The sequence below is a fragment of the Chiloscyllium plagiosum genome, chromosome 29 (assembly GCF_004010195.1).
Source record: "Chiloscyllium plagiosum isolate BGI_BamShark_2017 chromosome 29, ASM401019v2, whole genome shotgun sequence".
NCBI lineage: Eukaryota > Metazoa > Chordata > Chondrichthyes > Orectolobiformes > Hemiscylliidae > Chiloscyllium > Chiloscyllium plagiosum.
This window is the reverse complement of record NC_057738.1, coordinates 10,384,803-10,399,075: the sequence shown is the minus strand read 5'-3', so window position 1 is coordinate 10,399,075 and position 14,273 is coordinate 10,384,803. Positions and strand designations below refer to the sequence as shown.

The following is a 14,273-nucleotide window of genomic DNA, read 5'->3' as shown; positions in this document are numbered from 1 at the left end:
ATCTTCATCTCAGCTACAACTGTCAAGTTTATATGTAACTTAAAGTCACCGATGTTACTTACTGCCCTTTATCACAAGTATCCAATGTTTCTTCTTGTATGCTTTGTCCTCCATTATGGCTACTGTTAAAGCCTTTAGACCAGTCCCACAATGATTCTTTAACCTAGTATTGCTGATCTCCGCCCAATATCAAATTCTATATTCTGATCTCCTGAATCAAGCTAATCTCCAACTTTTGCACAAATGCCATTCTCGAGTTAACAGTGCTCAAAGTTTATCTAGCTTTCTATTTTTCTTGAATGTCATATACCCTTCAATATTCAGGACCCGACCCATTACCCCCTGTAGCTATGTCTCCATAATGGCTATCACATTGTATTTATTTACATCAACGTGAACTACCAATTCATTCACTTTACTCTATTACATATGCAATGTACAGACAGGAGCCTTAAGCTTTGTCCTTTAGCTATCTTTGTAACATTGCCCTAACTATTGATGTATTTTTCAGTTTTGTCCCCCCATCCTCACTGCCCCATTCCACTGACCCTTCTTTCCCATATAGCTATTTTTCTTTCTTTCTTACCTTGACTCGACTCCTTGATTTATTAGATCTTTCCACAATTGATCCCTTGCGACCACTACTTAGATTAAAATCCTTTCCACATCCAGAGTTATGCGATTCACAAAAAAAATTTATCCTAGCACGTTTCAGGTATAGATCATCTCAACAGTATAGCACCCACCTCTCTTCATACTGCCTTCAATGGCCCACGATCAGGAATCCACTTCTCCCACAATGTTCGAGACATTATGAACTAAAATGTCAGCTTGCATGCAACTCAAGTTATTATATAACCTTTGAGTTTCCGCTTTTTAAATTTCATCCCTGGTTCTTCATATCCCCTCTGTACAGAATCTACTTCCTGGTTCTCCCTAGGTCGTTAGCTCCAACGTTGACCACCCTTCACCTCTCACTACACATTCCTTTCCAGCCCTGATCAAAATATTCCAAACTCTGACACTGGGCAGGAAACACAGCTACCTGATCTCTCACTCTTTGTTACAGAAAACAGAATTAAGTCTCCTTCACTATATTATCTACTATGAATACTATACTGAAAATGTGTTGCTGGAAATGCGCAGCAGGTCAGGCAGCATCCAAGGAACAGGAGAATCGACGTTTCGGGCATAAGCCCTTCTTCAGGAAGGCTTCTTCGGGTTTATGCCCGAACTGTTGATTCTCCTGTTCCTTGGATGCTGCCTGACCTGCTGCGCTTTTCCAGCAACACATTTTCAGCTCTGATCTCCAGCATCTGCAGTCCTCACTTTCTCCTATGAATACTATACTCCTTGCTACTTTCCTCACTTGAATGGCTTCTTGTATCATGGTGCCACAGTCATAGAGTTATAGAGATGTACAGCACGGAAATAGACTCTTCGGTCCAACCTGTCCATGCCGACCAGATACCCCAACCCAATCTAGTCCCACCTGTCAGCACCCGGCCCATATCCCTCCAAACCCATCCTATTCATATTCCCATCCAAATGCCTCTTAAATGCTGTAATAGTACCAGCCTCCACCACTTCCTCTGGCAGCTCATTCCATACACGTACCACCCTCTGGGCTGCTCATTCATTTGTAGTCCCCCAAACAGGCTGAAGAACCTTAAAAACTGACAATGCTGTACTCTGGGCACCCCCCCCCCCAACCTGCCTCCAGTTCAGAAGTACTTATCCCAAATAAAATGACTACTTCCTCATACAAAAGAATCCAAGTAACCTTCCCTGTATCTGATGCGTGGCAGTGTTTATGGTTCAGCCTCCAGTTCAAACTCTGAGCCAAAGTTGCTCAGCTTGAAAAACTGCTTGAAACAGTCACTGCAGAAGTGCTTGCCATCAATCACAACAGTATACAGGAGCTCCTACGTACTATAACATCATCTCAACTGCCATCCTTAGCGAGTGACTTTTAATTATTCATTTACGTTCACTTCATTATATTTGGTTAATTGTACCACCATTATGCATACTGTAAAAAGACCTTGTACAAGAGACTCACCAAACACCTTGTTTCTCTGTAGTACAGTGAGAACAAATTCCAGTCAACTTCAATGAATCCATCTCTGCCTGCCACAGGGTGCTCATGTCACCCCCTCCTGGCCAAGTGACTGCTGTGTTCCCTTAGCTTAGTGTTAGTGTGTACATTGCATAAATTTTCTATTGAGCATATATTCAGTTGACAGCTAGCTCAGATGGTCTCCAAACTTATTTACATAAGCCTTACAATCACTAATCAAACTTGAGTCCCAGTAGTGAAAGGATGATGCTCTAACATGCATTGCTATTTAGAGGGAGAAGGGCAATGTAACAGTACTACATTTTGACCAATTGCTCATTCATTCTAATGTGCAATTCCAGATCTCACTTGCTCACATTCCATTACCCTGCCTCCATCACCACCACCACCGAGTGTATGTACTTTAAAGATTCAGTTTAAACAATGAAGATATTTCCTTTGTTCTTCAGTCTATGTTCTTCTCCAAGGTTATTGACCATAGAAACCATGTAATAAAAGACCCATATTTTGTTTGAAGTACTGTAACCCAAAACTTCTGGTTAAACAAAAACATTGAATGATATGATTTGTCGTTTAGTGAAGTGGACTTCCATGATCAAATATACTATACAGTATGTACAAATGATCCACACAGACTTCATGAGTTTCAAATTAAACTCTGACTAGAACTGGCAGATCTCAGGTAGGCAGTAATGAATAACAAGTTTCATTTATACAGCTGCAACAATATAACATCCCTCTCAAACATGTGGAATGTTAAACAAAAGTGAACATTGAGACACATAGGAAAATTGTATAACAGGCAACCAAACATTTGTCATAAGACCTCGGTTTGAAATGATGTCTTAAAAATGGAGAAAGTAGTGGAGGGATGGAGTGTGCTTAAAGAGAGAATTCTAAAGTTTAGAGTCTAAGTAGCGATAGGCAAAATTGCTGATGTTGCAATTGATAAAAATCTTGATTTATGCAAGAACACAGACTTGGAGGAGCACAGAAATCTTGGAAGGTTGAATACAGAACTGGCTCAAAGGTAGAAGACACAGGGTGGCGGTGGAGGGTTGTTTTTCAGACTGGAGGCTTGAGACCAGTGGAGTGCCACAAGGATCGGTGCTGTGTCCACTACTTTTCATCATTTATATAAATGATTTGGATGTGAGCATAAGCGGTAGAGTTAGTAAGTTTGCAGATGACACCAAAATTGGAGGTGTACTGGACAGCAAAGAAGTTTATCTCAGATTATAACAGGATCTTGATCAGATGGGCCAATGGGCTGAGAAGTGGCAGATGGAGTTTAATTTAGATAAATGTGAGGTGCTGCATTTTGGGAAAGCAAATCTTAGAAGGAGTTATACACTTAATGGTAAGGTCCTAGGGAGTGTTGCTAAACAAAGAGACTTTGGAGTGCAGGTTCATAGCTCCATGAAAGTGGAGTCACAGTTAGATAGGATAGTGAAGGTGGTGTTTGATATGATTTCTTTTATTAGTCAGAGTATTGAGTACAGGAGTTGGGAAGTCATGTTGCGGCTGTACAGGACATTGGTTAGGCCACTGTTGGAACATTGCATGCAATTCTGGTCTCCTTCCTAAAGGGAATATGTTGTGAAACTTGAAAGGGTTCAGAAAAGATTTACAAGGGTGAGAGGGAAAAGATATAAAAGCAACCTAAGGGGCAACGTTTTCACTTAGAGGGTGGTACGTGTATGGAATGATTTGCCAAAGGAAGTGGTGGAGGCTGGTACAATTGCAACATTTAAGAGGCATTTGGATGGGTATATAAATAGGAAGGTTTTGGTGGGAAATGGGCCAGGTGCTGACAGGTGGGACTAGATTGGGTTGGGATATCTGATCGGCATGGACAGGTTGGACCGAAGGGTCTGTTTCCAAGCAGTACATCTCCAGGACTCTATGACTGTAGTTGGTTACAGGGAGGGAGGGCCAAGTCATGAAGGAACTTTTAAAGATAAGAATTTAAAATCGATGCAAGGCAAGCCCAGTCAATATAGGTCAAGGAGCACAAGGCTGATAATTGAAAGGGATTTGATGAGAATTAGTATACAGGCAAGAGAACGTTCGATCAGTTCAAGTTTACAGACAATTCAGCAGCAGCACCTATACGGAGGTAGGAGAGATTACTAATGTTGCAATGCTGGAAGTAAATAGTCTTGACACTATAATTATCTTCAAAAGAGAAGAAACAGCAAGAGTTCTTTATTATGTCACAGAAGAATCAGAATCACCAGTCATTTCACTTCCCTCTCTATCATAATTATAAAGCTTACTCACTAACCAACACAACTAAAGAATCATGGCGGAGAATTGTTCCCAAAGAATTAATGATGCATACATTCTAGAGAGGAAAAAAATTGAAAAACATTATAACTTTTTAAAAGCTCTACATGCTCCCTTACCATCTCTTGGTCGGTGAAGATTTAAAACATACACAGAGTGCTGGAGAAACTCAGCAACTATGGCAACATCTTTGGAGAGAGCGACAGAAATAACATCAAGTCTGGTATGACTCTTCTTCAGAGTAGTTTCTGAAGTAGGGTCACTGAACTTTAAAGTTAACTCTGTTTTCCTCTTCACAGCTTATGCCAGATCTGCTGAGTTTCTCCATCGTTGTGTTGTTTGTTTCACAACTTTCAAGCATCTGCAGTATGTTGCTTTGAAATGAGGATCATGACAATTAATATTACACTCAGTATTTAACTAGGAGAAAGTGAGGACTGCGGGTGCTGGAGATCAGAGCTGAAAAATGTGTTGCTGGAAAAGCGCAGCAAGTCAGGCAGCATCCAAGGAACAGGAGAATCGATGTTTTGGGCATAATTCCTGAAGAAGGGCTTATGCCCGAAACGTCGATTCTCCTGCTCCTTGGATGCACTCAGTATTTAACGTCAATTAACCTTTTGTGGTTTCTGTTCCGCTTAAGGAATTTGCCTACAGACACTTGTATAGCGTTGACAAAGTTGGAATGCAGAGCAGCAAATTTATCGAAATTAGAGGAGTTAACCACCAAACCAATCAAGTTTCACAATGAAAGGGTGTGTTGCAATGCAATCTCTTCTCTGATCATCAGTTGAAGGATTCACTTGCCACTAGCTTTTCTCAATATTTTGTTCAGAATTTTCATGTTTGAGTTTTCTACCTATGGTTCACAGGATGTTATTTACTATTCATTCGCTATCAGTCCATTTCCAATCAAGCTACTGCTTGAGGTTGGGTGTACTTCTAAATGCATCACTTCAGGGTCAGGATGGAACCATCAGTCCACCAGCCATTCCTAGGTTAAATGTCCTAGGTCAGAGTCATTATGTATTTATAGCAGGGCTCCCAGAAGGACTTCCATAAGCAAGGTGAATACCCTTCACTATCTAAGACATTATGGATAATAATGCTGCAGGACTGCCATTGTGGCACTACAAAGCTTAGCAATTGGAAAATAAGACTGAAAGATGTAATTTACTAAAAGCTTCAGCCAATAAGCAAATTCGTGGGAGATGGAGCTTCAACTGGCCACAATCAGGGCCAAATTTGTCCTTAGGGTCAATCACCAATCTTCAGCTGGTTGTCCCTGTAGGCAGCACAAACAGAGGCATCTGGATCCCAGCCCCTGCAGGCCCAGCATCATTTACAGGAGGTGGTGGTGGAGTGTCCAGTGACAGGGTTATTGGGAGAGGGAAGTTAGGTCAGTGAGGTAGGAGTTGGCCACAATGCCAGTTTTGTCCCTTTTCTGTTGCACCTTTGCACAATTTCAAATGTCTTACACCTGAGAATAATAGGAAAACATGCTGTATGATCTCATCTGCAAATACAATTAATTTGCCTATGTTCTTTTGATATTTGTTTCTTCAGTTACTTCAATGTGTTTTTCCTTTGTACTTACGTTCTATCCTTTTGAAACTTTCAATTCTCCAATCAGTGCAAGGGGAGCAACAACAGCAATAGAAAACTAGAAAAAAAACCTCAAATATATTAACATATTTCACCTAACTAGCTAAAGATAACAAAACATATTCGTAAAAGGAAAGGCGCAAAAAAAAATGCAACCTGGAATTAAATCCCCGTGGCCTCCTAACAATTTTCAATGGGTGAGGCTCTGGCAGGAACATGGTTAGCAAATATTTACTTATACAGGTATGCCCTCCAGTAATTGGATATATCTCAGTAACTTGAGATTACAATAACCTTTGTAATTGATTCTAAACAAAGTTTTATTTGAGAGGAGATGGCCAGCAATTATTTCTATATGTAGTTCTGCAGTTATGTTACTGAATGAAATATGGTACAAAGGTCTGGAGTTGTATTCTCCCCAACTGTACAATTGGTCAATAAATCCATTAGTCATCTGGAAAAATGACAAAGTATATAGGTAGGCATAAAATACCAAACTGATCTTTGTAACGTCAAGAAATGGAAATTTCCACCCTACCAAATTTGGTTTGTACGTTATTTCAGTCCTTCACGCAGAGTGGTTGTCTCGTAATGCCTCAAGGATGGTCAATATTACATTGGTTAGAACTCGGCTAGTGTATTGTGTACAGTTCTGATCACCACAACATAGGATGGCTGTGATTGAAGGCAGAAAAGTTTTACAATAATGGTTCTGGGGTGCGATACTTCAGTTATATGAGAAAAGATTGGGTAGTTGGGACTGTTTTCCTCAGAGAACACAAGGTTAAGAGGATCTTTAAACAGTTTTCAAAATCATGATGGTCTGGCAAAAGTGGAGAGAGATTAGTTCCACCCTTAAACCAAATCAAGAACCAGCAGCTATGATTTTAACGTGCTTTGACAAAGAGGCTTGAGCAAGGTGAGAAGTACTCAGTGTGAAAAAGCTTTTTAAGATATCAACTGCCTGGCAAAGTATTGGATGCAGGCTCACTTAAACGTTCAAGACAGCATTGTTTCTATTTAAATAATCAACCAATATGCAGAATTGTGAGCAAAGGATTAGCACCAAGTTAAAATGCTGACACAATTGTTTATAGTGCAGAAGGAGGCCATTTGGCCAATCTTGTTAGTCTGCCCTATCTCCAATATTCCAGGATAATGAAAAGTACATCTTATTCACATGCAAGTACCTTTAGCACTGAAATACATGTTGTTCTGGTAGAACATGCACTTTGTTATAGCCAATTGGCTATAATGCAGTTGACGAATTGCGTAAGCTGTTTGGATAATGCAAACTTTCTACTTAACGGGTATGGCAATTTTCTATCGCGATCTTGTACAGCGTGATTTTCTATAGTGGTTTTCTATAACGCAGGGTGGCAGAGGAATGCAACTATCATGTTATCGCAGAATGACCTGTAGCTGATGATTAAGATAGATTGAAGTGGCAACATTTCATTCAAACATGGCTGACTCATGGATAGAAGAATGGAAATGGATTTTTATGAGATTTGGTTTCCTGATAGATTTTGTATCAAACAATGGACCTCCCTTTGTGAAAGAGGATTTCAGGATTTCACTAGGGAGACCAGAATCCAATCAGATGACAAGTTCTCATCCCATCCTCAGTCATATGGAAAAATAGAGCCAACAGTCAAGCTTGGTGAATTCACTGACACTTGAGAATTCAATCCATTTACAGAGCACCACAAGAATTATGGATACTTGCTAGTGTTAATAGGGCGGAGGTTAAAAAACTGGTGTACCAGTTTCAGAACACAAAACCAAAGCTATATCGAGCCAAACATAGACTCTAATGACCACAAGAAGGTAAAACAACAAGAGAAACGCCTCTGCAAAAAGCAAGAAGTGCTATAATTTCAGGCACAGACCAAAAACTACTGACATTTAAGCCGGAAACTGAAAGTCTGCTGAAGAAGCAGGAAGTCAAAAGCTACGCTCATCAGAAAAACCAATCAAATGAGATCTTATATTATCAGAACATCCGAAGGGATGCTCAGGAGGATCAAAAAGATATTGATTTAGCTCGACCTAAGACGTGATATTGAGTATGATTATGACAAGAAGTGGGACAGTCTTGTCTTTAATGCATCACATAGTGGACAGAGAGGTACAACACCAGCACCTTACTGTTGAACTGAAGAAACTTTGCTCAGGTCATCTAGTCTAATTTCCCTGAACTGTACGATTCAGATTCTGAGTGGGTAAAGGGAGATGGTGATCACGTTGATAGCAGCAATAACGGTATTAATGATGCTAATGATTGCAAAATTGAATTAAATAGCAGTAAACTACTGGAATAATGAATATCAAGTAGAAAAAAAACTGTGGGGGAACATAGTATAACGAGATTGATATAAATCATGATTAAATTAACTGATGACATGACTCAGACAGAAAGACACCAGTCTAGAATGAGCATGTGAAGTGAGGTATCTTAAATGCAACACGAGCGTGCTGAATTTGATAACCTACCATCCAAAGGTGTTTTGATAACCTACCATCCATAAGAGTGTTGCAGTATATTAAGATTGAACAGCCTTCTGTAGAGACATGGAGCAAGCAACCTTAGAGACAGTGCATGTGCAGACATCCACAACCTTAGATTCTCAAGATCAGTATCTCAATATACAAATAGTATGCATGTGACGTTAAACATGAATTCCTTCAATTTATTTTCTAGAGCCACATATGTATACTAACCCTAATTGGGCATAATAGACCATGCAATTATTAATACACAACCACCCACCGACCCACCTTTCTGTCGAGTTAAATTTACTCTTTAGTACATCCTGTTCGAAGACTCATGTACATGAAGGGCAGATGAGAAAAAGGTTAGGTTTGGTTATGATTCTGCCAGAGCGATGTGCTCACTAACTCTTATTGCTTGGCTTTAAATATTAAGAAGGGCAACTAAGGTAGTGTTTGGAGGCCTGCCATGAAAATAATCCTAATGCTACTGTGTAGATTTAAAAAATTAAAGCAGAGAAATTCCATGTAGACGACAATGGATTTATGTACCCATTTGATTTGCTTTTCTGATCTATGGCTAATCCACTGTACCAATTTTCCACCCCTGCAGATATGGAATTCAAAACCCAGTACAAGTAGTTCTCCTATAACGCACATTTGTTAAACGCGATCGGTGAATTGTGGACCTTTCTTTGATACAGCGATCACCTGTTGTGCAATTCTATCATGGGCACTAGCTGAAGAGCAAATCCCAGTCTCAGGATCCTCTGCGTGCAAAATGCAAATTCAGTGTGTTCAGCTAAAACAGTAAAGCAATCAGCTCTGCAAGCTTTGAAACTTAGCTTGAAACTGGGAATCGTAGTCTATATTTAGAAGGAACTGCATTCCAAACTGGGTGAGAATCTTGAGGAGTACTGGACTTCCGCGTGGCATCATGTGGTCAGTCAGCTCATGCACTTTCTGAGGAAGACCTTCATGAAAAGGTACAGTGCTCTAGTCAGCGATTTTAGTGTTAAATTTACATATTATTTCATTAAAATATATGCTTTAAAGATTTACTTAGGCTGTGCTATTGTTTGTGTTAGGCTAACTAGTGTTTTCGTTTTGATTTTTGGTGGTTCGCCCCTAACCCGGTTTTTCCCATAGCCCCCATTATTTATATTGGGCGATTTTCTATAACACTATGTCGCACGGGAACACAACTACCACGTTATAGGAGAACTACCTGTAATAGTGCTCTTTTAAGCATCAAAGCTGCTCTATCTGACCAAAGAGGAAAATCAGGAGAAAATCGCATTCCTAAGCCAAATTCCATTATTTTAAAATGATGCTTCAAATCCACTTTAGTAATTTGTCACCATGAGCTTCACAAGACAAATCTATTCTCCAGTTAGCCTCCCTACTCCCCAGCAGTAATATTTCTCTTTCAAACAGCTACATGCTGCTCTTTCAAACAATAAAAGGTGGGCCCTTGTGGACAGTTTAGTGTCCCTGCCTTGAGGCCAGCCTGGATTCAAGTCCCACCTGCCACAGAAGTGCCATAACTTATCCAAATATAAAATATTACAACATTTCTTGAAAATTCTCTGAAGTGAATTGAGTCTTAAAATGAGAAGAACATTTTTAGCTCAATTTTAATTTCTTTCATAATTGGTTCAATGTCCTAAGTGCCTATAAATATGGTTTGATTTACAGATTATAACCACTGAAAAATGCAAGTAAACGAATAGTTGGCCCTCTCCAAAAGCTCTGGGGTTCTGAGGATGCATCCTGTCACTGGAGGGCACTCCTGTACAGGTAAATATTTGTGAAGCTGAATCCATGCCACAGCCTCACCCATCAAAATTCAAGTCAGGAAGTCACAAGCGTGCAGCTTAGGATTCTCAAAATAATGAACAGAGAATTGTGGACTGTGCAAGCACGATTTCTCAACATACACTCAAATAGTTAAGACTTACGCTATTGTACAATTGGAAAACGACATTTTTCAAACTCACCATATTTGAGTGAGGGTGTAAACAACTAGTAGGAAGGGCAAGAATTAAAGCTACATTTACATGGTGGAGAAGTTTGCTGAGGATTTAAACACATTGAAAAGTTGCATGCTGGAAGAGAAAAGTCTCATAATTTTATTGCAGCATCTGGAAATTAGCTGGGAGAGAATTTTAGCTCTAGCTCTGCACAGAAGGAACAGGGTAAGCAAACAATTCAAGTGGAGCAAATCCATTTCCATCTTGGCAAGTGAGCTGTTACATCATTCCTAAATTTGCTAATGACAGAAACATAGGAAAATAATATGCAAATAACACATAGCCTAACCAAATCCCTTTACAGACTCTATAAGCGAGTGGAAGAAAGTGAGGACTGCAGATGCTGGAAAAAGAGACGCAAAGTTTCGCGCTGGAAAAGCACAGCAGGTCAGACAGCATTTGAGGAGCAGGAGACTCAACGTTTTGGACATAAGCTCTTCATCAGGAACGTGGAGAGGTAAGGGGGGTGACAGATAAATAGGGGAGTGGGGTGGATCTGGGGAGGCGGGGGGGGGGAGTAGTTAGGAAGGCAAACGTGGATGCAGCTGGGGGATACTATTGATAGGTCGCTGGGAGGGTGGAGCGGATAGATAGGAAGGAAGGTGGACAAGTGGGACAAGTTAAGAGAGTGGTGACAAGTTGGAGGGTTGGATCTGAGATGGGGTTGCAGGTGGGGATATTTGGAAACTGGTGAAATCAACATTGATCCCGTATGGTTGAAGGGTCCGAAGACTGAAGATGAGGTGTCCTTCCTCCAGGCGTCGGGTGACTTTGATTGGCAGTGGAGGAGGCCCAGGATTTGCATCTCCTTGGGGAAGTGGGAAGGGGAATTGTCGGCCACAAGGTGGTGGGGTGGTTTGGTGCGTGTGTCCCAGACATGTTCCCTGAAAAGCTCCACGAGTTGGCGTCCTATCTCCCCGGTTTGGGTGCGCGTGAAAATATCTGCTGGATGCGAAAAAAATCCTTTGGGGCCTTGGACGGAGGTGAGGATGCAGGTTTTATATCTCCTGCAGCAGTAAGGGAAGGTGTCGGGTGTGGAGGGTGGGGTCGTGGACCTAACGAGGAAGTCACAGAGGTAATAGTCTCTCTGGAATGCGTATAAGGGTGGGGAGGAAAATATATTTTTGGTGGTGGAGCCCTGGGCCTCCTCCACTGTCAAATCAAAGCCACCTGACAATTGGAGGAAGAACGCCTCATCATCCATCTCTGGACTTTTCAACCACATGGCATCAACATCGACTTCACCAGTTTCCAAATCTCCCATCACCCCCCACCTCATCCCAGATCCAACTCTCCAACTTGGCACCACCCTATTGACTTGTCCATCTTCCTTCCCACCTTATCCACTTCACCCTACCCACCGACCAACCTATCACTACTATCCACCTATCGCCTTCCCAGCCACCTTCCCCCCACCCCAACTCCCCTACAGATCTCTCTGCCCCCTCCTCCCACCATATTCCTGCTGAAGGGCTCATGGCTGAAACCTCGACTCTCCTGCTCCTCAGATGCTGCCTGACCTGCTGTACTTTTACAGTGCTGAAAATGTGTTGCTGGAAAAGCGCAGCAGGTCAGGCAGCATCCAGGGAACAGGAGAATCGACTTTTCGGGCATAAGCCCTTCTGCAGGAATGAGGAAAGTTTGTCCAGCAGGCTATGATAAAAGGTAGGGAGGAGGGACTTGGGGGAGGGGCGTAGGAAATGTGATAGGTGGAAAGAGGTCAAGGTGAGGGTGATAGGTCAGACTGGGGTGGGGGCGGAGAGGTCAGGAAGAAGATTGCAGGTTAGGAAGGCGGTGCTGAATTCGATGGATTCATGGTACTTTTCGATGGTACTTTTACAGTGCCAAACGTTTCATGTCTCACTCTCCAGTATCTGCAGTCCTCACTTTTTCCCCACTCGCTTTTTGTGACAGTAGTGATTTTTTTTTAGAAAAACAGAAAAAAAGTCAAATACATCAAATCCAAGAAGGCATGTGATATCAGGAAGCGCCTGGCAGGACACCTATAAACTTAATGCTGGCACATTTATGTTGCTAAATGTAGGGGAAAAAAAGACCGAAAGGTCATCAAAGCCAAAAAGTATTGTTAGTTCGTAGAGTTGCTAAATTGAACAGAGCTTGCTCAGAAGTCTTCAAATTGTTAGAATGGAGAAAGTTTAGATCATCAAAATTGTGACAGGTTCATACCAGCTTACTCAGAAAGGTATCGGAAAACTGCTTCCACAGTCCAAGAAAAAAAATTGTGAAGAATCAGTTAAGTAATATTTAAAGAGTTGAGAAAGGAATGATATTTCTCTAGAAATGAGTATCTGTAAAAGGATAGCGTTCAGAAACCGGGTAAAACTTTGTTTTGCTATTTGTATTAAGCAATTTCTAATTCAACAGTTGCACAATTTCCCCCACCTCCCCCGGCCCTGTGTGTAATAAACATATGTCAGTTGTTAAAGAATATCTGTAGCCTCGTCTGAATATCTTTCAGTGACTAAGCATCATGGTAACCAAGTGCAATAATTAACCATATGATCTATCAAGCTGGGTATCATTCTGCAACCTGGCTGGTCCAGTATTACCATCAGCTGGGATCATAGCAAGTAATGCAGGTCAGCAGCCAGATGAAGGGCAAAGAGGACCTTAAATAAACAAATGACCTATTTTTGTTCCTGATGAAAGGCTTTTGCCCGAAACTTTGATTTTCCTGCTCCTCGGATGCTGCCTGACCTGTTGTGCTTTTCCAGCACTACACTCTAAATCTATTTTTGTTTGAGGTCAGGAGCAGAGGTGCTCCCCTGAACTTCACAAGCAAAGGCTGTCCATGCCCAGGTCTCAATCTCTCTTCCCTGCTATAAGACCCCTAAGAAAATACTTTCACATTTTCTCTCAAAACCCCTGGACAACAGAGAGTAAAACAACCAACCGCTCTGCTCCCTTTGCTGGGGCCTCCCTGTCTGTCCCTAGTCAACCTGTCCCACTAACCTGAAACCTGGGACTCTATCAATCTGTGACATTGGCCACACCGCGGTGATCATCATGGTGGGTACTGGGGAGCTGCCAGCCTCTGGTTAATCAGAACCTCTCTAAAGCAGTACATGCCATCACATCAGGCTTTTCAGGATGAAATTCTATTCACAGCAGTTGGAAAGCCCAATGGCAGACAAGCAAGTATCTGAGAAGAATTTGATCTCAATGCGCTTCCAGCAAATGCCCTAAAATGTGGAGTCGGCACTATGTTCCTTGGCTCCCTGCTGTGTCGATTAAGTTCTGCCTAACTTCAAATAAATAGTGACTGGAAATATTGTGAAAATGTGACAAGAAATGTGGGTGTGTATGTAGCAATGCAAAGTAAAGATTACAGGTATACTAAAGCAAACGCTTAGGAAGCAAGGTCAGTTTTGTTTCACAGTTGTGAGGAAACAAATTTGTGCGTGATAAAGGCACGTCTGAATTTCTGGAACCAATCTGTTCATCAAATTTTGGTATAATTAACACACAAATGAGAAGATCTTAAAAGATATTATCTTAGCACAAAAGGCATTGCAATCATGAAATGGTTAACAGCAGAGAAAGCTGGAACATTACTAAGAGTACAGCAGAAAAGCACATTGGTCTTTTTTTTAGGTTTGGTGACTACGAACTGGATCAGCAGCCAGAATAATAAGTTGGAGGGAGTTGCTCTAATATTTACATAGAGAGTTTTCTGCTTGCATGCAGGTTGTGTGAAAGGGGTGGGGTGGAGAGAAGAGTGAGAAAAAAAAAGAGGGGACGAAAAAAGGAAGGAA

At 41.3% G+C, this 14,273-nt stretch overlaps 1 protein-coding gene across 2 annotated transcripts in view; it reads right to left on the bottom strand.

Annotated features, from left to right (window-relative positions):
* LOC122564373 (E3 ubiquitin-protein ligase RNF144B-like) overlaps positions 1–14,273 on the bottom strand; it is an 83,142-nt gene that overhangs the window by 43,536 nt on the left and 25,333 nt on the right. The window contains exon 1 of one of the 2 annotated variants that reach the window (XM_043719155.1): positions 5,964–6,463. The exons of the other annotated variant lie outside the window; for it this stretch is intronic. The gene's annotated coding sequence lies outside the window, so the exon portion shown is untranslated. Of the gene's footprint in view, positions 1–5,963; positions 6,464–14,273 lie in introns of those variants that run through there. 2 annotated transcript variants of the gene reach the window in all.